Raw genomic sequence first — 23,985 nt, 5'->3', positions numbered from 1 at the left:
TGTTAGAGATGTTTTCTTCACTATTTTCATCCTCTTACCTATACCGATGACTCATACTATTTAAAAACTGAACATTTCATTTCCAGTGTATACGAATGCTTTAGTCTTGCAAATTAAGTGTATTACTGCTTAGATGTATAAAACTACAAAGGTTTTCTTTGAATTTAAAATGTGTGACTCATTTCATTTGTAATGTGTTGCTACATCAGATGTCTAAATCAATGATGATCAAGAACAGCAAGCGTGTGCTCTCCAAAGGAGGGAAGGTGGAACCTGACCTAGAGAAATCAAACAGTAATTTATAAGTTTGTTTCCATTAAATAACATTTCAGGTACAACATGATATTCATTCATGTCCTCACACCACTCTTATCCTAATTACCTGTCAAAAAGCTGCATACCCAAATTCAGGTATTTCTGTATCTTGCCCTCATGTAATTCCGTCAACCAAGTTTGATTGACATGAGGATTATGATATTATAGCTATTTCAGAAGCCGGGCTAAACAAAGAGCATGAATGGGAACTCTATTTCTGGTTACAGGGTTTTCAAATGAGATGGTAAGTGGTTAATAAAAGAAGATATTGATTAAAGAGACAGCTACATCTGTGAGGATATTTGGGAAGGTGATTATGGCGAATGGTACAATTCCCATCAAGTGAAATCAAATGGACTGAATAGAAGAACAAAAAGAGGCATTAACACTTCTGGGAGTATTTTACAGCCACCCACTCCTGCCAGAAAAAGTGCGGGGGTGGGTGGGGGGGGGGGCTAGTTGGGAGATCATTGGTTCAATGCCATAATGGAGTATAAAAAGTATAGGGGTTCAATTGAGGAAATTTGGAAAGTGAACATGAACAGTGTTGGAAATTAAATCAAGAAAAGTCCATAGTTATTATTGATGCATAAAGGACAAGAAAATTAATCAAACAGTATATGTTATTAAGGACCACAAAGTAGTTTATGTCGGTGGAGGATAGTGGCATGGTTCTTAAAAATAAATACCATATGTCTGCTTTTATAAGAGAGATGGAAGAGGAGTATGAAAAATTACATGAAATTAATATCATAAAAACGGAAACACTAACGGGTGTCACACTTTTGAAAGTGCGTAAACCCCTTAGCCAAGAAGGAATGTAACTCTGCTGTTCAAGACATTAAGCAAAGGACAGTTGGTAATTCTGACCATTTTCCAATCCATCCTGGCTGAGTGTGGTGGCAGAGGACTGGAGAATGCTGCATCACCGCTCAAAACACGAGAATGGAATAGATGCAGTCCAGATTTGAATCTGGTTAGTTGGAAGACTATTTGGAAAAATATTATAAGTGACAGGATAATCTTCATCTGGGAATGCGCAGTTTAATCAAAGACTATTACTGTGGATTCATGAAGGGAAAGCATTGTCTGACTAACCAGGCCAGGAAGCAAAGGATTATAGTTGTTGGAAGCCTATTTCCATTGGGAGTCTACAAAGCTCAGTACTATCTTGCTTTTTGTATATATATTCATGATTTGAACTTGAATGTAGGGCATCTGATAAAGACATTTGCAGTTATTCAAAAATTGCTCATGTCATTGATAATGGGGGTAAAACTGCATAGTGTCAGAAGGTATCAGTCGATAGTGAATGGAGTTCAGACTGGAAAAGTGTAAGGCAGTGCTTTTGGAGAAGGTCAACAAATGATATACAGCAAATGGCAGGATACTTAAGTGTGTAGCACTTTGGTCTGCATGTTAATAGATCTTTTGAAGTTGGTTGGGTAGGTATGTAATGTGGTCAAGAAGGAATAAGGGAAACAGTTGCCTTAGTTAGGCAAGGTATGGAATGTATGAGGTGGAAATTTGTGTTAGAACTGTATAAAATGCTAAGTTGAAGTATTTCATGCTGTTCTGGTCACTATTCAATAGGACAGATGCAATTACGCTGGAGAGAGAATGCAGAGGAAATTTAAGAGGATTGTTTGGACTGCAGAGTTTTAGCAGGAGCAAACAATGGATTGTCTAAGATTATTATATTTGGCACAGAGGACATTGCGAAAGGTCGGGGGAGCAACAGGTAGAGGATTGTTATACCTGATTGAAAACAGATCTATATCAATAGGGACACCAGTTTTGGGGAACTCGATGGAGACCATAATACGAATAAGGTAAATATGCACTTAGAGAAAAATAATGCTACATGGTCAACATGGCTTTGTCAAGGGCAGATCATGTCTGACAAATGTAATTGAGGTGACACAGGCAGTAAATGGTAGTGCTGTGGATCTTGTATATTTGGACTAACAGAAAGCATTTGATACAGGGTCACATGGCACATAGGTTAGCAAATTATGAATGTTTAGGATTGATGGGCTCTTGGCATCATGGATTAGAAGGAGCTAAAGGACAGGAAGCACAGATAGATATAGATGTGTTTGAGTCGAAAAGTGCAGCCAGTCCAGCAACATCCGAGGAGCAGGAGAATGGATGTTTCGAGCATAAGTCCATCATCAGGAATATTGGAGGGTCCCCAAGGGAGCTGTGAGATGGCTGAGGGGTGGTGGTAGGGCAGGGGCGAAGGTAGGTGGGAATGCAATTGGTAACTGAAGGTGGGGGTGGTGCGAAAGATGATGGACAGGTAGGACAGTCCATGAGGGTAGTGCTGAGTTGGAGGATTGGATCTGGGATAAAGTGGGGGTGGAAGAGACCCCCTCCACTCCAATCTAGCACCATCATCCCCCCCACTTCCATCTACCAATCGGATTCCCAGCCACCTTGCCCCAGCCCCACCCCCTCCCATTTATCTCTCAGCCCCTCTTAGGGAGGCTCCCCTCCCCACCAACCTCTACATTCCCGATGAAGAGCTTATGGTTGAAGCGTAGATTCTGCTGCTCCTTGGATGTTGCCTGGCCAGCTGTGCTTTGCCAGCACTGCACTCTTGACTCTGATCTCCAGCATCTGCAGTCCTCACTTTCTCTTCGTAGATGGGCATTTCTCAGATTGGAGATGAGTTGAAAGTGCTGTTCACCAGGGGTGGTATTGGGTCCTTGCTTTTTATTTGTACAAACTGTTTGGAGATACTGAGTTGAAGCAAAAATCTCTAAACTTACAGATGATACTATGCCAGGGAGAATAGTGAATTGTGACGATGCCAGTGAGCAACTTCAGAGAGACATTGACAAGTGGCCAAATAAGCAGACACATTGCTAATGAAATTCGATGCCAGGAAATGAGGTAAATGCATTTTGGTAGGAGAATCATTGAGAGTTAATACAGGCTGAATGGTACAACTTTGAAAGAAGTGTAGAGGTCACATGCATGATTCTCCAAAGGTGGCCAGGCAGGTTGAAACAGTTGTTCAGAAAACTTGAAGGATCCTTGGGTTTGTAAATAGAGGCATAGATTATAGAGGCAAGGAAGTGATGCTGTGCCTCTACAAATCATTGGTTAGATGACATTTGGAGTATTGTTCAGTTCTGGGCACCTTATTTAAGGAAGCATGTTAAAGCCCTGGAAAGAGTTCAAAGGAGATTTACTAGAATGCTACCAGGAATGAAGAATTTTAGATTTTAGCACAAAAGATTAAGAGGTGATTTTATTGATGTGTTCAAAATTATGAACGATTTTGACAGGGTAAAGAAGGATAATCTATTTCCACTTGTGGGTATGTCTGCAACTAGGGTTACAACTTCAAGATTGTTATCGAGAGAGCTTGGAATGAAATGAGGAGAAATGTCTTTACTCAGAGTTGTTAGGATTTGGAATGTGCTTCCTAAGAGAGTGGTGGAGGCAGATTCCATTGTTCCCAAAAAGACCTAAATATATATTGGAAAGTGATGAATTTAGAGGACAATAGAGATTGGACTAGAGAGTGCGATTAGCTGAGTAGCTGTTTTGGAAGCCAGTACAGACACTGGGTCAAAAGACCTCCATCTGTGCTTTAAAATTCTATCTATGACTTAGAGTGGATTGAAAGGTCCTATTCTCTTTGTTTGAGGAGTCCATAATCAGGGGTCAAGAGGTAGGAGGCCCAAAGGGGTTTGAGGAAGAAATTTCATTGGAATTTGGGATCTGAAAAGGTGTTTTAAGTAGAAACCCACAACATTTAAAAATACCTAGATTTACATCTGAAATAGTCTAATCGTACAAGATTATGGCTCAAACATTTGAAGGAGATATTGGCTACTTATCGACTGGATTCGATAGGCTGAATTAAATAACTTCTTTCTGTCCTGTAAATTTCTGTCATTCTGTGAAGTTGAACAAGTTCTAGAATTTTGAAAACAAAATTCTAAAATCTGTGATCAATGGGTTTTCACTGTGGATGCAGTACTCTTGCGATTATGCTACTGAACCTGGGCTAATAATACTGGGAATATGATAATCCTTTTATGATAGGTCAAAAATTCGAATGCACTTTATAGGGAAAATAAATCCTGTAAATGCAGAACCTTTAGGAATGGAGACTGGCATCCTTGCTTATTTGGACATGAATATGATTCCAGCCCCATACCAAAGTGAATAACTTTTCACTACCATCTGAAGTAGTTTAGCAAGTTTTATTAGCATTAGTTCAAAGGGTGCTGTGCAATATGTCAGTAAAGAAATGACTTAGAGGAGGGAGTTGAAGGGTGGGTCAGTAAATTTGCAGATGATACAAAGATAGGTGGAGTTGTGGACAGTGAGGAGGGCTGTTGTCGGCTGCAGAGGGACTTAGATATGATGCAGAGCTGGGCTGAGGAGTGGCAGATGGAGTTCAACCCTGCCAAGTGTGAGGTTGTCCATTTTGGAAGAACAAATAAGAATGCGGAATACAGGGTTAATGGTAGGGTTCTTGGTCAGGTGGAGGAACAGAGGGATCTTGGGGTCTATGTACATAGATCTTTGAAGGTTGCCACTCAGGTGGATAGAGTTTGTAAGAAGGCCTATGGAGTATTATCGTTCATTAGCAGAGGGATTGAATTCAAGAGTGGTGAGGTGATGTTGCAGCTGTACAGGACTTTGGTTAGGCCACATTTGGAGTACTGTGTGCAGTTCTGGTCGCCTCACTTTAGGAAAGATGTGGAAGCTTTGGAGAGGGTGCAGAGAAGATTTACCAGGATGTTGCCTGGAATGGAGAGTAGGTCGTACGAGGATAGGTTGAGAGTTCTCGGCCTTTTCTCGTTGGAACGGCGAAGGATGAGGGGTGACTTGATCGAGGTTTATAAGATGATCAGAGGAATAGATAGAGTAGACAGTCAGAAACTTTTTCCCCGGGTACAACAGAGTGTTACAAGGGGACATAAATTTAAGGTGAAGGGTGGAAGGTATAGGGGAGATGTCAGGGGTGGGTTCTTTACCCAGAGAGTGGTGGGGGCATGGAATGCGCTGCCCGAGGGAGTGGTAGAGTCAGATTCATTGGCAACCTTTAAGCGGCATTTGGATAGGTACATGGATGGGTGCTTAATCTAGGATAGAAGTTCGGCACAACATCGTGGGCCGAAGGGCCTGTTCTGTGCTGTATTGTTCTATGTTCTATGTTCTAAAACTAAGAATGAACAGAATTTCAGCCTTCCCAGTGGCCCTCAAATCCCAATAAATGCTTTTTTTCAAAATCATATTGTTTGCCAATTTAGTACTTTCTGAATGGTGATGTAACTTATTAAATTGCAAAATACACATTAATTAGTTTCTGGAGTATGGGCATTACTAGCAAGGCCAGAATTTATTATCTATCCTTAATTGCCCTTGAAGTGATGGGCAGGAGGCTGGAAGAACGCAGCACGTCAGGAAGCATCAGGAGGTGGAGAAGATGACGTTCCAGATGTAACACTTCTACACCACCTGATGTTTGCTGTGTTTTTCCAGCCGCCTGCCTGTCCATTTTGCATTCCAGCATCTGCAGAGTTTTTGCCTCTTTAAGTCATGGTGAGCACTTGAATACACTTGAGTGGCTTGCAAGGCATTTGGAGAAGGCAGTACAGAACAAAATACATAGTTGTGAGCCTTAACACACACTCATGGGTCACTACAGCAAGTCAGGCAGCATCCGAAGTGCAGAGGAATCATCGTTTCAGGCATAAGCCGTTCTTCATGCCCTGGGCTTGATGAAAGGCTTATGCCCAAAATGTCGATTCTCCTGCTCCTCGGAAGCTGCCTGACATGCTGTGCTTTTCCAGCACTACGCACTCTACTCTGATCTCCAGCATCTGCAGCCCTCACTTCTTCCTCACACATGGGTCAGGCAGTCTAAGGACAGCAAATATCCTTCCCTGTTAGGTACTAATGAACCAAATGAGTTTGTGAGACAATTTAAGTTTCATGGTCACTATTGCTGAAACTATCCTTTTTATTCCAGCTATGTTTAATAAGTTTTTAGTTTAAATTCCCCAGCAGCTGTGGTTGGATATACATTTTGTACAGAAGATGCATTTCAAGTAGAAACTTATGTGAAATGAAACTAATATCTCCCATGCAACAAACTTCCGAAAAGTTTTCAATGGTTTAAAACTACTGAGGTAATCTGCATGAGGAACAAGAGAGGGAGCACTGATAAGTCAATGTTGTCGGTTGGTACTATTGTACAAGATGGTGACGTGGTGCTGTACTATGTGATAAAGCAATATTTGGTTTAAAATGGATTCATTTACAGCCACATCCCTCTGTCGCACAATAGTAGAACGGCAAAGGTGAAATGTGTTTGATGGATGGGCTGACTTGTTATAGTCATATGACCTCTAATTCTGCTGCAAGTGCTTATGTGAGTAATTTTTTAAGCATGTCACTTGCAACGCAGTTTTATTTTGTTAACAGCTGCAAGCTGTTTCTCAATGAAGTTACTTTTATTAAGAATGCGGGAAAATCTTTGGACCATACAGTTCCTTGTGGCTCTTCTTACACTCACTCAACTCATCTTTTTACTGCGTCCCTCAGTAACAGCATCATATAAAAATCCATCAATCTGTTTTGTAAGTTTCAATTGACGTATTGCCAAAGGCAATCATGATCTACGCTAGCCAGTTATGGTGCACCCAAGTCTCGATCTATAAATAATCTGGCCCGACCTAGTGGTGCAGACTTTTTTGAAAAGTTGCATCTGAGTTAACAAGGTTAAAAATCTCTCAACACCAGGTTATAGTCCAACAGGTTTATTTGGAAGCACTAGCTTTTGAAACGTTGCTCCTGCATCAGGTGGTTGTCCAGTTGATGAAGGAGTAGCACTCTAAAAGCTAGTGCTTCCAAATAAACCTGTTGGACTATACCCTGGTGTTGTATGATTTTTAACTTTGTACACCCCAGTCCGACACTGGCACCTCCAAATCGCATCTGAATGAGTTCAAATATTGTGTGAAGCAATTTGCAACCTGTGGCAAGAAAGAGATTCAGGATCAAACAAAGAAAGGAGGTGAGTTTGAGTCAGGTTATTTCTCTTTCTATACTCGATGTGTTAAGAAGATTAGGGACAAAAAAGACAGATCAGAAAAAATATATGACATTTAGAATTTCTAAGAACAGTTTAATTCCTTACTAGCTAAAGGAATGTCACTTTACCATTTAAATAGCTCATATTCTGGCCAAAGGGGTTGATTGAGAATGGATTGACTATTATTGCTTTGTTAAAAACATGTGCTATTAATTATACTTTGTGTTTAATTGACAATTTAAGCAAAAATCTAACTGTTTATTAATAATAGTGGTTAAGGGGAGATATTTGTGTGAAGCAAAAATGAGATTATGTAAATTACACAACAAGTTCTGGAGATTCACCACACAATACATATCTTAATCCTGAATTTGATAATGTTTAGTATTGATGTGTATTATTGTCATACTATTATTTTTCCAACCCACAGCTCATGTCAGTATGTGGTAAGTGTAAGGAAGAAACACGACTGCAGCTTGAAATTAGGTAGTGTCCCTTTAGTTGTTTTCATTAATGATCAGTGCAATCTCTGCATTATATCTGCTTTCTGCCACCTAGGAGTAATGAAATAAAATAGAAGTTGTAATTCCCACTTTGTAGCTGGTAGTTGAGACTGATTGCAAACCTTGTAGATTTGTATCCGGTGCAGGATAACCAGGAGGAGTGCCTCTCTTTGTTAATGGTATATTCCAAGACAGCCATTATCACAGTGGTGCAAGTTTGGTTAATTGCAGGGTATTTTTTTCCTAAAAGACAAGCAAAATCTTCTGGAAAGATTTCCACAAATATAAATGACCCAGATTTTCTGGTCTCCATGTAGTCAGAGACTGGATTTATCCCAGAGATGCTCTCAGGCATCCTGATACAACGAGTTTTTGGTTTTGCCCAAGATGGATAATTTGCTAGCTCCTGAGAGGTCTCTTGTCCTAAGTTAGAGTCATAGAGTCTTAAAAGTATACAGACAGAAACTGGCCCTTTGATCCAACTCATCCATGCTGACCAGCTATCCTAACTTAATCTAGTCCCATTTGCCAGCAATTGACCCACATGCCTTTTAAATGTTGTATTTGTACCAGCCGCCTCCACTTCCTCTGGCAGCTCATTCCATAACACACACTACCCTCTGCATGAAAAGGCCCCTTTTATATCTCCCCCCCCCCCCCCCCCCCCCCCCCAACCCTAAACCTATGCCCTTGAGTTCCAGACTCCACCACCTCATGATTTTATAAACCTCTGACTCTCCAGGGAAAACAGCCCCAGCCTGTTCAGCATCTCCCTTTTGCTCAAATCCTCCAACCCTGGCAACATCCTTGTAGATCTTTTCTGAACCCCTTCAAGTTTCACAACATCCTTTTGATAGGAAGGAGACCAGACTTGCATGCAAAATTCCAAAAGTGGCCTAACCAATATCCTGTACAACCGCAACATTACCTCCTTACTTCTATGCTCAACACCGACATTTTTTACAAACCCACCGACTCCCACAGCTACCTGGATTACACCTCTTCCCACCCTACCACCTGCAAAAATGCCATCCCGTATTCCCAATTCCTCCACCGTATTTGCTCCCAGGAGGACCAGTTCCACCACAGTACACACCAGATGGCCTCCTTCTTTAGAGACCGCAATTTCCCTTCCCACATGGCTAAAGATGCCCTCCAACGCATCTCGTCCACATCCCGCAACTCCGCCGTCCAACCGTAACAAGGACAGAATGCCCCTGGTGCTCACCTTCCACCCTACCGACCTTCGCATAAACCAAATCATCCGCCAACATTTCCGCCACCTCCAAACTGACTCCACCACCAGGGATATATTTCCCTCCCCACCCCTTTCCACCTTCCGCAAAGACCGTTCCCTCAGTGTCTACCTGGTCAGGTCCACGCCCCCCCCTACAACCCACCCTCCCGTCTTGGCACCTTCCCCTGCCACCGCAGGAATTGCAAAACCTGTGCCCACACCACCTTCCTCACCTCCATCTAAGGCCCTAAAGGAGCCTTCCACATCCATCAAAGTTTTACCTGCACATCCACCAATATCATTTATTGTATCAGTTGCTCCCGATGCAGTCTCCTCTACATTGGGGAGACTGGGCGCCTCCTAGCTGAGCGCTTTAGGGAACATCTCTGGGACACCCGCACCAATCAACTACACTGCCCCGTGGCCCAACATTTCAACTCCCCCTCCCACTCAGCCGAGGACATGGAGGTCCTGGGCCTCCTTCACCACCACTCTCTCACGACCTGACGTCTGGAGGAAGAACGTCTCATCTTCCGCCTCAGAACACTTCAACCCCAGGGCATCAATGTGGACTTCAACAGTTTCCTCATTTCCCTTTCCCCCACCTCACCCCAGTTCCAAACTTCTAGCTCAGTACTGTCCCCATGGCTTGTCCTACCTGCCTATCATCTTTTCCACCTATCCACTCCACCCTCCTCTCTCTCCCCTCCCCCCCCCCCCCCACCGACCTATCACCTTCATTGCCTCCCCCACTCACCTATTGTACTCTATGCTACTTTCTACCCACTCCCACCCTCCTCTCACTTATCTCTTCCCCCCCCTGTATTCCTGATGAAGGGCTTTTGCCCGAAACGTCGATTTTATTGCTCCTCGGATGCTGCCGGAACTGCTGTGCTTTTCCAGCACCACTCTAATCTAGAATCTGGTTTCCAGCATCTGCTGTCATTGGTTTTACCTTCTATGCTCAATACTCTAACCAATAAAGGAAAGCATACCAAACGCCGCCTTCACTATCCTATCTACCTGCAACTATCTTTCCAAGGAACTATGAACCTGCATTCCAAAGTCTCTTTGTTCAGCAACACTCCGCAGGTCCTTAGTATTAAGTGTATAAGTCCTGTTCTGATTTGCTTTTCTAAAATGCAGCACCTCACATTTATCTGCATTAAACTCCATCTGCCTCTCCTCAGCCCAATGGCCCATCTGATCAAGATCCCGTTGTAATCTGAGGTAACATTCTTGGCTGTCCACTACACTTCCAATTTTGGTGTGAACTGGAAATTTATTAACTATACCTCCTATGTTCACATCCAAATCATTTATATAAATGACAAAAAGTAGTGGACCCAGCACCTATCCTTGTGGCATGCCACTGGACACAACCCTCCAGTCTGAAAAGCAGCCCTCCCACCACCACCCTCTATTTTCTGCCTTTGAGCCAGTTCTGTATCCAAATGGCTAGTTCTCCCTATATTCCATGAGATCTAATCTTACTAACCAGCCTCCCATGAAGAACCTTGTTGAATGGCTTATTGAAGTCCATATTGATGACATTCACCACTCTGCCCTCATCAATCCTCTTCCTAACGTCCTCAAAAAACTCAATCAAATTCATGAGACGTGATTTCCCATACACAAAGCCATGCTGACTATCCCTAATCAGTCCTTGCCTTTCCAAATACATGTAAATCCTGTTCGTCAGGATTCCCTCCAACAACTTGCCCATCACTAATGTCAGGCTCACTGGTCTAAAGATCTTTGGCTTTTCCTTGCAGTCTGTCTTAAATAGCCAACCTCCAGTCTTGTGACTATTGTTGATCCAAATATCTCAGCAAGAGGCCCAGCAATCACTTCCCTAGCTTCCCACTGAAATTTAGGGTGCACCTAATCAGGTCCTGGGGATTTATCCACTTTCTTGCATTTCAAGACATCCAGCACCACCACCTTTATAATACGGACATTTTTCAAGATGTCACCATCTACTTCCCCACATTCTGTATCTTCCATGTCTTTCTCCACAGTAAACACTGATGCAAAATACTTGTTTAGTATCTCCCTCACTTCCTGCAGCTCCACACATCAGCTGCCTTGCTGAACTTACAGGACCCCTATTCTCTCCCTAATTACCCTTTTGTCCTTAATGTATTTAAATAAGCCCTTTGAATTCTCCTTAACTGTGTTTGTCAAAGCTATCTCATGACACCTTTTTGCCCTCCTGACATCCCACTGCCTTTATACTTCTCTAAGAGCTGAAGGCTTGGGAGAATTTTGGTTTACTTGCATGATTACTCAGAAAATGTTAGATTAAAACCATGCCTAATTCCTGGGAAATGATAGAATTGATGTACAATACTCTGATTATGCTACCTTTTGTTTTGGATCCCACCTTAAGATTCTCACCACTGGCTCCTCTTTAAACTGCTGACTCTGCAACCTTTAACTCTGACAATCCGGCTGTCTCTTTCTCCTGAACTGCCTGTCCAATCGCTTTACCAAATCTCAAACTCCATTCCTTGCTCCTGTGCCCCCACATCACCATCCTGACCCTCTGATCTCCTGATTCTACGCCCAAACTCCAATCCTCTATTTTTCCAATCTGCTCCCCAACCCTCTGATCCCCCAGTCCATGTACTCTACTTACTCAAATGTTCCGATCTCCCACTCATCCCAGTCCCTGATCCTCTTCTAGCTTCCTTCCCACTCACTCTGAGGAATCCTATATTGACTGAGTTTGGAAGGATCTGATGTTGGAAGATTAGTCAGATAAATCACGGTAATACAGGTACATAAATTTTTTTAGTCTGATTTGAGAAAAGGGGCTTTGAGGCTGATCAGAAGGTATGGGTCATTACGTGCAAGTTTGCAGTATTGAGATTAACATGCCTTGTTTTAAAATTGTCAAATTAAAATGTTTATAAGGTTACCCCAATAGTTTGTCCAGTTGCCAATGAAATTCGTACACACCATCATTGCACTGAGCCATTGCTTTTCAAGACAAACCTTAACAGCATAATTGCACAATCCAACATATCAATTGTCTGCTGCCCCCATTCCTAACCCCAACTGCCTTCAATGAATAATACACATTGTGGTTGTGTAATCATAAACTTTTATGTGCATGATTAACACTGAATTCTTGAAAGATATTCCTCAAATGTTGGTAATGGCAATGGCTCAAATATGGACTCAACTGTTTAGAATCAAATGGAGGCATTATGGATATTCTTTATTTGCTTTATTTACTAGCTTCAGCACACTAGCCTGGGAGAGACTGCTTCTGAAGAGAAAAGCATGCTTCTGGGCAATATGTCTTCTGTGCTGGAACCTGGAGGAAGATGCAAATCATTACAGAAGAACATAAGAACTAGGAGCAGGAATAGGACATCTGGCCCTTGTAGCCTGATCCACCATTCAATAAGATCATGGCTGATCTTTTCATGGACTCAACTCTTTGTATCCCTTAATTCCTTTATTGTTTTAAAAAAAAATCTACATTCACTTTAGAAGCATTTAGACAATAGACAATAGGTGCCCTTTGAGCCTGCACCACCATTCATTATGATCATGGCTGATCATCCTCAATCAGTATCCTGTTCCTGCCTTATCTCCATAACCCTTGATTCCACTATCCTTGAGAGCTCTATCCAACTCTTTCTTAAACAAATCCAGAGACTGGGCCTCCACTGCCTTCTGGGGCAGAGCATTCCACACACCCACCACTCTCTGGGTGAAGAAGTTTCTCCTCATCTCTGTCCTAAATGGCCTACCCCTTATTTTTAAGCTGTGTCCTCTGGTTTGGGACTCACCCATCAGCAGAAACATTTACTGAAGTAGCGTCAACTACTACACTGGGCAGGGAATTCCATAGATTTACAATCCTTTGAGGGAAGAAGTTCCTTCTCCCTAATCTTGAGGCTATGCCCTCTTGTTCTAGTTTCACCCACTAGTGGAAACATCCTCTCTACTTCTATCTTATCTGTTCCCTTCATAATTTTATGTTTCGAGAAGTTCCTCCCTCATTCTTCTAAATTCCAATGAATATAATCCCAGTCTACTCAGTGTCTCCTCATAAGTCAACCCCTTCAACTCTGGAATGAACCTAGTAAACCTGCTTTGCACCCCCTCCAGTGCCAGTACATCCTTTTATCAAGTAAGGAGACCAAAACTGCATGCAGTACTCCAGGTGTGGTGTTAGCAGCATGCTGTATAGCTGCAACATAACCTCCCTGTTTTTAAACTCCATCCTTTTCACAATGAAGGACAGAATTTCATTTGCCTTCCTAATTACTTGTACCTGCAGACCAACCCTCTGATTCATGCACATCGACACCCAAGTCTCTCTGCATAGCAGCATGCTGCAACTTTTTACCATTCAAATAATAATCCTTTTTACTGTTACTCCTACCAAAATGGATGACTTCACATTTATTAACATTGTATTACATTTGCCAGACTTTATCCACTCACTTAAAGAATCTATGTTCCTCTGCAAAGTTTCACAGTTCTCTGCACACTTTGCTTTGCCACTCATCTTAGTGTCATCTGCAAACTTTGACACATTACACATGGTCCCCAAATCCAACTCATCTATGTAAATTGTGAATAATTGTGGTCCCAACACTGGTCCCTGAGACACACCACTAGTCACTGATTGATTGCCAACCAGAAAAACACTCATTTATCTCGACTCTTTGCTTCCTGTTAGTCAACCAATCCTCTGTGTCTTTTCAATTCTGCTCTGCTTCTGTGTGGTGCAGTGCTGTGATGCATCTCGTTGCTACATATATTCAGCTCGTTACCATGTTGAACATTTAAATAATACTTGGATTCTGTTGCAAGGTTACAGCTAATATATTTCTGCCTTTCTGGCAGTGGTAAAGTCAGTGCTCAGTTTTCAATTCTCAACCATTAGCTTGATGTGCAGTGCTAAATGCCTCTGGCCAGCATTGTTGATCCTACCCAATATACTTTGTGTTGGCAATGCTCAGAGCCTCTAGATGAAGGCCCCAGCAAGTGGAAATTAGTACACCCAAGAAATGCTTGGAGATTAAACTTAATAAGGTTTGACTTGTGTTCAGCATGCTGTGTTTCAGTTTAAAAAGTGCTGAGTGAATGTCTTTGTTACTTCGAATTTAAGGATCATAATTGCAATTTATATATAGTCTCTAGATAGCAAGCTGTCATTAGTAGCATATTTACAGAAAAATTGACCCTCGGGCATTGAGGGGGAAATTAAGAGGGTTGACAGGTTAAGGAAGAAAATTTGTGTTGTAGGAGCTAGATAAATGCATGCGTGTTATGGTGGTGGTGTTCCTGGACCGATGCAAAGCAGGTCAAAATCTGAGGTATACAGGGTTTTGGGCAGGAAGAGAATTTTTAACATGCTGTTAGAACAGCGACTTTGAATAATGGTGATGGCTGAGTGGAACTTACTGTTGGACTGGATGTAGGCAGGAGAGTTTTGCATGATCCAAAGTTTGGCGAAGGCAGGTGGTCAGCCAGGTGCTCATTAATTGAATGGAGTCAAAAAGTGTGGTGCTGGAAAAGCACAGCCAGCAGGCAGCATCCGAGGAGCAGGAGAATCGATGTTTCTGGCATAAGCCCTTCATTAGGAATGTGGAAGAGATTAGGGTTTCAGTGGTGGGGCATGTGATATAGAGCTAACAGGTAGGCACTGTATTTGGAGATAACATGGGATTAGAAACTCAAATCACTGGTAAATAGGATATAGAGCCTGACGATATTGAGATATCTAACCGAAGAGGAGGATGGAATAGATAAACTGAGTGGAGTTTGACCTGTGGGCTAATTGTAACCATTTTGTTTGACCAATATACAAATAAGGTAAAAACAACTATTGCAGTTGCTGGAAACCAGAGTCCAGATTAGAGAGGTGCTGGAAAAGCACAGCAGTTCATGCAGCATCCAAGGAGCAGTAAAATTGACATTTTGGGCAAAAGCCCTTCATCAGGAATACAGGCAGAGAGCCTGAAGGGTAGAGAGATAATATACAAATAAGGAAACTGCAGTTCATCCAACACTAGTTTATGGCAAGTAGTGGAAAAATGAAATTTTAGAATGAATGTAGGGCATAATCCTGAGTGTACAGTTCTGCTTTAACTGACTACTCCTTACAAGCATTTCCAGTGACTGAACTTGCTGAATGGTATAAATACAATTGCCTCATTTTAGTTCTGTGTGAAAGCATTGTTCCTAATTTGGCAGAAATTTGTAAAGTTAACTGCAGCAGTTTCTGTTAATTTTGAGTGTTTCATTTTTGTAGTAATGTAGGGGCTGCAATAATGCTGAAAGAAGTTCTGTATTTATTTGAATGCTATTCATCAAGTGAAGCAAATTGCTAGGAAATTAAATGCTGAACAGACGTAATGCAATTCAATTGAGTCTCTGTTTCCATTCACCTGATTTGCATACAAATGTACACGAGCATTTGTTCAATTGCTTCTAACAACTGGTGTTTTTATGTAGCATTTCAGACTTGTATAATGGTTGCAGAATTAAAATTGTTTTACTTTTTTGCATGAGTTTTATCAGCAGAAAATCTTGAACCAGATTGAAAACTTAAGTGTGGCTATAAACAACATTCTGTGTCAGGACTGGTCATGAAATTAATAGTTGTTTTATATATAATGAGATTGATCCTTTGGACCTTTTTCAAATAGACTTATAAAGATATTTTTATCCTTCCAAATGCCAATTCTTTGAAGGCACTTACTCAATGTAAGCAGAAAAAAACAGTAATCAAATCAAGGTGAAATTATTAAATGTTCCTAGCTAGGCAGTATTCAGAAAATATTAAATAGGAAATGAGGAGGGGTGGCATAATTGGATAAGGAGTTCTTTGGAATGATGGAAGAAGAGGATGTCTGAGGTTCCAAGCGCACAATCAATTTGGTGAGAACTAAGGGTCAAAATGGTACAATTGCATTGCTAGTTGTAGATAACCAACTAGTGGAAAGGGTGTGGAAGAAGAAATCTGAAGGGAAGTTGGAGATGCCAACACTGTAGTGTAGTTACAATGGGGGGACTTAAATATCAGTGTTTAGGTCATTTATGTACAAGGAAGTGAAGGGCAAGTGTTCCTTGATTGAATGCAGGAGAGCTTCCTATCGCAGTATGTTTTCAATCCAACAAGGAAGGATCCACTGTTGCACCCGGTTCTTAGAAATGGCATGACTAAAGTGTCAGGCAGTGAGCATTTAGGAGTCATTGCTCATTGTCTTGTAAGGTTTACGATGATTTTGGAAAATGACATGGAACAATCCAGAGTGAGGAAAATCAGGTAGCAAAAGCAGATTCTGCAAGAACAGAGCTAGCCAGTAATGAGAGAAACAAGAGGTGAGCAGGAAAAACAGTAACTGAGCATTGGGCTACGTTTAAATGAGAGATGTTTTTGGGTACAGGCAATGCCCTATCTTTCCCATTTGAAGGAGTACACAAACCAATCCAGTTCCCTGAATCACAAAGGAGGTGGAAATTAAGATAAAGAAGAAAAGGTGTGCTCATGACAAGTGTTGGGTAATAAATGAAATTGAGAACCAACAGGAATATTGAAGGTTGAGAGCAGACATGGAAAAAAAGCCAAGAGAAATTGTGAGAAAAGACAGGTAGCCAAGATAGAGGTGTTTGAAAGTCTTCCAAGGGCATATGAACAGTAAATGGTGGTAAAAGTAGTCAGATGGCTGGTTAGGTACCAAAAATGGGATTTACACCTGGATGAGGGGCCACAGCTGAGGTGTTAAATTAATTATTGCATCTCTTTACTGAAGGCAGAAATGCTACCCAGGCTATGGTGGCAGAAGCAAGAACTCAGTCAAAAGAAGGGTTCTAAATTGTAGTGTACAAGTGTTGAATTGGCTACACAGACCTGAGAAAATTTATTGGTCATGGAATGAAAGGGTCAGTAGCAACATGGTTGCAAAATTAATTGAATGATAGGAAATGGTGGAACAATCAATGGATATTTTTCAGGCTAGAGGAGGATTTGTGGTGGAGTTCCCCAGGGATCAATATTAGGATCTTGATTTTTTTCTGATATAGATTAACAATCTAGATTATTATGTATAGGGGGTCAATTTCAAATTTTGTAGATGATGCAACACTTGGAATAGTTGTAAACTGAGGCGAACACTATAGGACTCCTGATGTAAACAGACAGGTTGATTGAGTGAGCAGATATGTGGCAAATAAATTTGAGTATGTAGTTATGCATTTTGGTACGAAGAACATTGAAAGACAATATAAAATAAGGATGTAATTCTAAAGGGGAATGCAGGAGTAGAAGGACCAAATGCATATGTGCACAGATCATTGAAAGTGGCAGGACAAGTGGGGAGACCAATTAATAAAGCATACAGTATCTGCAGCTTTATTAACAGGGGCATATAATACAAGAGCAAAGGTGATGATGAACTTTGATAAGACATCTGTTAGATCTCACCTGGAGAATTGCGTACATTTCTAAGTTCCGCTTTTTTTTTAAAAAAGGGTATGCAGGCATTGGAGAAAATGCAGAGGCAGTTAAGAAGAATGATTCCAAGGATAAGGATTTTCAATTATGAGGGGAGATTGAAGAGTTTAAGTGGAGTGTTCTCTTTGGCAAGAAGAAGGTCATAAACAGATCTAATAGAGGTTTTCAAAATCATGAGAGGAGATAGGAAGAAATGCTTCCTGCTCATAAATGGGAAAAAGCACAAGACAGCATAGATTTAAAATGATTTGCAAAAGAAGCAAGGGTGCAGTGATGAATAACATTTTCACTGAGCAGGTAGTTAGCATATAGAATGAATTGCCTGGAAATGTGATGGATGTGGGTTCATCAAGGTATTCAAGAGAGAATTAAAAGATTATTTGAATAAAAATAATGTGCAAGATTGAGGAAAAGCAGAAAATTGACACCAAGTAATTTGATGAATGGCTTCCTTCTGCGCCCAACACTTTTTATTTCTGTGAAATTTGTTGTAAAATGTTCAAATCAATTTTAAAACTGTTGTAAAAGTGAGTTTTTCTTGACTGAATCGGAAGAACATTTGTTGCCAAAATACTACATCAGTATGATGTGCACCTGGAACTGAAGCTGATGCCTGAAAATTTGTTTCTATGTATATCAAGATTCATGAATGGATGGACAAGAAAAATAAGGCGTAAATGGGAGGGAAAGTTCTCACTTTTTTTGAAAAAAAAACTCATTTATAATTTATAAGAATTATTTGCTGATTTCTCTCAGGCATGGAGCCATGGGTTCACACCAGGTGGTTATGCTGCTTCCAATTTTAGTTGAGGTTTTCTTATGCTTAGCAGAACATTGTTCTATGTTCTGGCTGTAATCAAGCTTTAGATTTTTGAGCAATTTAAAGATTGTTCTCCTTCGGAACTTTAGAATTTACATTGTTTTTTTTAAATTTATTTGTTCATGGGATGTGGACATTACTGGCCAGGCTAGTATTTGTGGCCTCTCCTTAACTGCCCTGAGAGCTGTTGAGGATCAACCACATTGTTTTGGATCTGAAGTCGCATGCCGGCCACACAGTATGGATGGCAAATTACCTTCTCTGAAGGACATCAGTAAACTGATGGTTTCCTTGTCATCATTAGGCTCTTAATCCCAGATTTTTTTTGTTCCTCTTAAATTCAAATTCCACCATCTGCCAAACATATGGTGGATTTTTGGTGATTTAGGTAACTTAAGTGTAATAGAGGTTTGTTGGAGATAGTGAAGGCTGCAGGTGCTGGAAAGTCAGTTGATAATATGTGGTGCTGGAAAAAGTACAGCAGGTCGAGCAGGAGAGTCTTCTCTTTCAGCTCTGGGAAGCTAAAATGCAGTACCACATAAACTAAACTGAATTTCAAAATTAGTGGAAGTGCCGGTGTTTGATCAGAGTGAGCAAGGTCAGAAGTCTAATGACATCAGGTTATAGTCCACCAGGTTTATTTGAAATCTGAAGCTTTCGGAGCACTGCTCTTTCGTTAGGTGAAGTAATTGAAAAATGGTAAATAATTTTGGATGTTAAAAATCAGTTACAGAGCAAAGAAGACCATTTGCAGAGCAAGTGATATAAAACTAATGATGATGACTCTGGTATAGCTGAAGACATGGGCCTATTGCTGAGTGCATTGGATCATCTCTTTGTGGAACATGTACAGTCTGAAGCTAGATTTTACTGGGGTGGACGAATAGCATCAGCTGTTTATTGTGCTTAGTCATGCCCAATGACTTCTCATAGAATTTTGCACTGAAATGTGTGGCAAGTTAGAGGGCCATCATCGTATAGTGCCTTCAACAGGAGATATTGTAAATATGGTAAGCAATCAATCCCTGATTGGTCTGTTTCAAGAATTGTTGATGAGGAAACCTGAAGTTTTATCTAGAAAGTCATTTGGCATATTGAATTCTCTGTCAAATCTAGTATAGAAACAATTCAAGATGGGAAGAAACATTTAATTAAGAGAAAGAGACAAAGGACAAGTAAAAGAAAATGTTATCTACAGATTTTAATTGTGGAATGAAACCACACTCATAATTCATTTTCAGTACCAGATGGGTTATTTGGCAATAATAAAGATGTTGTTTAAAGGGTCCTTACACTAGATTTTATAAACTCCAATGATTTCCAGCATGTTTAGTTCCCACCATTGGCCAGATTTCTGACTCTCACTGTACATGTAATTGTCAGATGTTGCTGTTTAATTTCCATGGAAGCGATGGGAAAATCTTATCCTGATCCATTATGTTTACAGTGAAAATCTGGCCAGTACTTAGAGTGAGCTACTTTCATTAGAACGAGAAAAGTACAATAAGCTAAATTGAAATGATTTGAGGTGGAAAATTCACCAGGACCAGGTTAAGTTGTCATTGTGTACCACAGGAGTAGCTAAAGTTGTTATTGATGTCATAATAAATATCCTCACTGGCTCATTGGCAACTAACAAGATGTTCCATCTGCCCTTATCCAGACTTGCCAGGTTGTAATTTTAGTAAGCGTTTAGACTTCAATCTCCGTGGTGAAGAACTTCGTGAAAACTATCATTAGAGATGATAGAGATACTCCCAAAAAAAAGTCCAGTTTTCATAAAAATTCTCAGGCTGGTCGATCTTCACTAATGTTTATGGAATTTTGCCAAGCATTGGAGAGCTGTTACACAAGCAATAACCTAACATGGTCATACTCATTGATTCATACCTCACAGTCAAGATCTCTGCATCCTGTAACAATATCCCTGGGTATGTATGCATCTTGAGATACAATCAGGAGGGAGTGGGCTTGCGAATGAGCTCTCATTGACTCTAGACTCCATGATGTCTTTAAACTGCAGGCTAAATATGGGCAAAGAATATTCCTGATCACCACATCTAGTCTTGGCCACTGGCCAATTAATTGATGCTCATTATTGTATAATACTACTTGGAAATAGCATTGAGGTCAGCAAGGGAGCAAGATGAACCGAATGGGGGGACATCAATGCAGAACATCAAAAGAAGCTTGTAGAACCAAAGCTGACAAAACTAAGTCCCAATGGTAAATATCTCTCTGGATGTGTGACAACTGATCAGAAGCATGAAGAGAAACATTTACTGCCTTTACTAATCTACCTGTTGTACAGTGACACTGTTTTTGGATTAGCCTTTAATGATGAAGTCCTGCCCTCATGCTGCACACACTGTACTACATGCGATAGACTGAGAAATGATAAAAACTAAGCATTCATGAGATGACTCTGCCTTTACTGCTCACTGGAGAAGTGAATTTCATAGATAGTGGCCCTCTGGGAGAGAGAGAAAATCATTCTTGTTCCTGTCTTAAATGAGAAACCGTTAGTGTTTGAGCTGCTTCCCCCGTGCTACACTCATCAGGGGAAACACTCAGCGTCTGCTCTGTCAAACCAGTTTCAATATGATTACCCCTCATTCTTCCAAGCTCAACCTTTCCTCTAAAATAAACCTTTCACCCCAAGAATTGGTCTGCGGTACCTTTTCTGAACTGCTTCCAGTGCACGTATGGTCCTTAAGTTAATTGACTAAGACTACACACAATACTATGCAGTCTCACCAGTGCTCTGTACAGTTGCATATCTTTATCTTTATAAACCTTACAGTAAAGGCCAACAATCTATCTTTGCATGTTGATACTTTGTGACATATGTACAAGGCGGGAATACATTTGTGTTGCAGTGTTTCTCCATTTAAATAAAGTTCTATTCTATTCCCACCTCTGTTTCCTACATTCTGCTCCATCTCTCTTTCAAATCTAATCACCTACCTTATCAATATCTCTTTGTGGAATCCTCGCAACTTGCTCCATATCGTGAGCAAGGCAGTGAGTCCTTTATTTTCAAATTGATAATATGGATTGTAAATAGCTGAGGCAGTAGCACTGATCCCTATGCCATTGCACTACTTATAATTTATTGTCCTGAAAATAACCTATTTGTCCTAATCCTTCATTTCTTATTCTTTTTCTTTCATGTTACCTCCTCAAAGAAGGCTAGGATTTATCACATCTGATCATCCTTTTGAAATTCAAGCTGGTTACTTGCAACTATTTTCTCTCTTCGCATAGGTGGCAATTTCAACAGTAATTAAAGACTGTACACTGATGTCAAAGTAAGTGGTATATAATTATTTGAATTAGCGTTGTCTCCCTTTTTTGAGCAAAAGCATAGGCCATTCTTCTGTCCTCTGGCATATATTCACAGTCAGTACAGCTTTGAAATATCTCTAGGGCTCTGACAATTTCCTCCCCCTTGTCTCCCAGGATTATTTAATGCATCCTGCCAAGTTCTGATGCTTTTGTTTTACATTAACCCAAAGGGTTCCGGACATTTTGTTAAGAAGAACTTCTCCACTCTGAGAGATTTACAACCAATCAATACTCTCACTTTTTTTTTTGAGTAAGAATTGTAGTTTCACATGGAATGAGCATACTCTATTTTCACAATGTATTTGATCAAAATGAAATAAACATAATAGTTTTAATTCTGAGAATAAAAAGTTTGCAGGGTCAGAACCCAGCTATGTCCAACAGAAATGTCCTAAAAAGCCAATCTTAGAGGGGTAAGTACTAAAACAGTACCAAAAAAAGGTTATAAAAAAGCTAAGTAAATAAAATGCCCTCAATTATAAATAGTTTAAGGAGTTGTTGCCAAATCCATGTTTTGGCAGGGGAAAAAGAGAGCATAATAACATTAGACCTGCTCCATTAGTTAATAAGATCATGCTGACTCTGAACCTCCATTCCACTTTCCTGCCTGATCTCCATAATTACTTGATTTCCATGGAGTCCGCAATCTGTTGATTGAAGTGTTGGAATATACTCCAGTATAGTCCTCAGAGGCACAACCCTCCAAAGGTTCACAATCCACTGAGGAAAGAAAATTCTGCTTGGCTCCATTTGAAATGACTGACCCTTAGCCTGAGGCTGAGACCATTCAATCTATGTTCTCCAGCTATTCTCTCTGTCTTCCTGGCTATGAGTCTAGACCTGCACACAATATTGAAGTTGTGGTCTCTGCAAAACACTACACAGTTGGAATAAGATACCTTTACACTTTTATACAAATCCCTCAAAATCAAGCCTCCTTGCTTTCCTAGTTGCTTTCTGTACCTCATGCTAAAAATGTACCTTGTACAAGGACATGGAGTCATACAGCATAGAAACAGACCCTTCAGTCCAACTTCTCTGCACTGACCAGACCTCCCAATCTGAGCCAGTCCAATTTATTTGTATTTGCCCCATATCCCTCTAAGTCCTTCCTATTCATGTTCCAGAAGCTTTTTAACTGTTGTAATTGTACTCTCCTCAACCAGGTCTTCAGTTAGCTCATTCCATACCTGCACCACCCTCTATGTGAAAAGGTCCCTTTTAAATCTTTCCCCCCTCCTTAAACCTATGCTCTCTAATTTTGGAACACCCCAACCAAGGAAAAAGACCTAGCCTATTCAGCCTCTCCCTACAACTCAACTGGACCAGACCCAGCAACATCCTTGTAAATCTTTTCACTGAATCCCTACAGTGTGGAAACAGGCCCTTCAGCCCAACAAGTCCACATGAACCCTCCGAAGAGCAACACACTCAGACCCACTGCCCCGCCCTATTACTCTACATTTACCCCTGTCTAATGCACCTAACCTACACATCCCTGAATACTATGGGGAATTTAGCATTGCCAATTCACCTAACCTGCACATCTTTGATTGTGGGAGGAAACCGAAGCACCTGGAGGAAACCCACAAAGACACTGGGAGAATGTGCAAACTCCACACAGACCTAGGCTGGAATCAAACCCAGGTCCCTGGCAGCAGTGCTAACCACTGAGCCACCACCCTTCTCTGCATCCTCTCAGGTTTAACAACATCTTTCCTATTGAAGGCCAACAAGAATTGTAAGCAGTATTCTAAACGTGGCCTCACTAGCCTCACTTGTTAAACATGATTTCCATTTCATAAAATAATTGCTGACTCCATCCTAAATGCTCTATTATTACTTGCTTAATAATGGATTCCGGAATTTTCCAAATGACAGATACTATGCTAATTGGCCTACAATTATCAATTTTCCTTTCCCCTCTTACTAACAATAGCTGGGCTATGTTTAATACCTTCCAATTAGCCAGCTCAATGGAATATTGCCAGACAGTATAGTGAACTGAAGATTAAGTGTCTCAATTGTTTGATAATTTTTAAAAAAGTTAAATTAACTTCAGTATCCAACTCGTCGTTTCTTCCAGCTGAACAGTGAATTAGCTAGCTAGTTAGAACCAGTGACTAAGCCAGCAGAGCCTGAAATTACATTGTGGGTATTTCAGCCAGTATAAATAAAGGAGGTTTTTGCTTACTAACAGAAAGTAGC

At 40.8% G+C, this 23,985-nt stretch overlaps 1 protein-coding gene across 19 annotated transcripts in view; it reads left to right on the top strand.

Moving 5' to 3' along the window:
- Window positions 1–23,985, top strand: part of map2 (microtubule-associated protein 2) — a 258,873-nt gene that overhangs the window by 29,404 nt on the left and 205,484 nt on the right. The window contains exon 2 of one of the 19 annotated variants that reach the window (XM_072578780.1): window positions 21,621–21,740. The exons of 17 other annotated variants lie outside the window; for them this stretch is intronic. The gene's annotated coding sequence lies outside the window, so the exon portion shown is untranslated. Of the gene's footprint in view, window positions 1–21,617; window positions 21,741–23,985 lie in introns of those variants that run through there. One more of the 19 variants, XM_072578779.1, reaches the window with a different exon arrangement.

Source organism: Chiloscyllium punctatum, chromosome 10 (genome assembly GCF_047496795.1).
Source record: "Chiloscyllium punctatum isolate Juve2018m chromosome 10, sChiPun1.3, whole genome shotgun sequence".
Lineage (NCBI taxonomy): Eukaryota > Metazoa > Chordata > Chondrichthyes > Orectolobiformes > Hemiscylliidae > Chiloscyllium > Chiloscyllium punctatum.
Note: the sequence above shows the minus strand (reverse complement) of the source record. Positions and strands in the feature narration are given on the sequence as shown.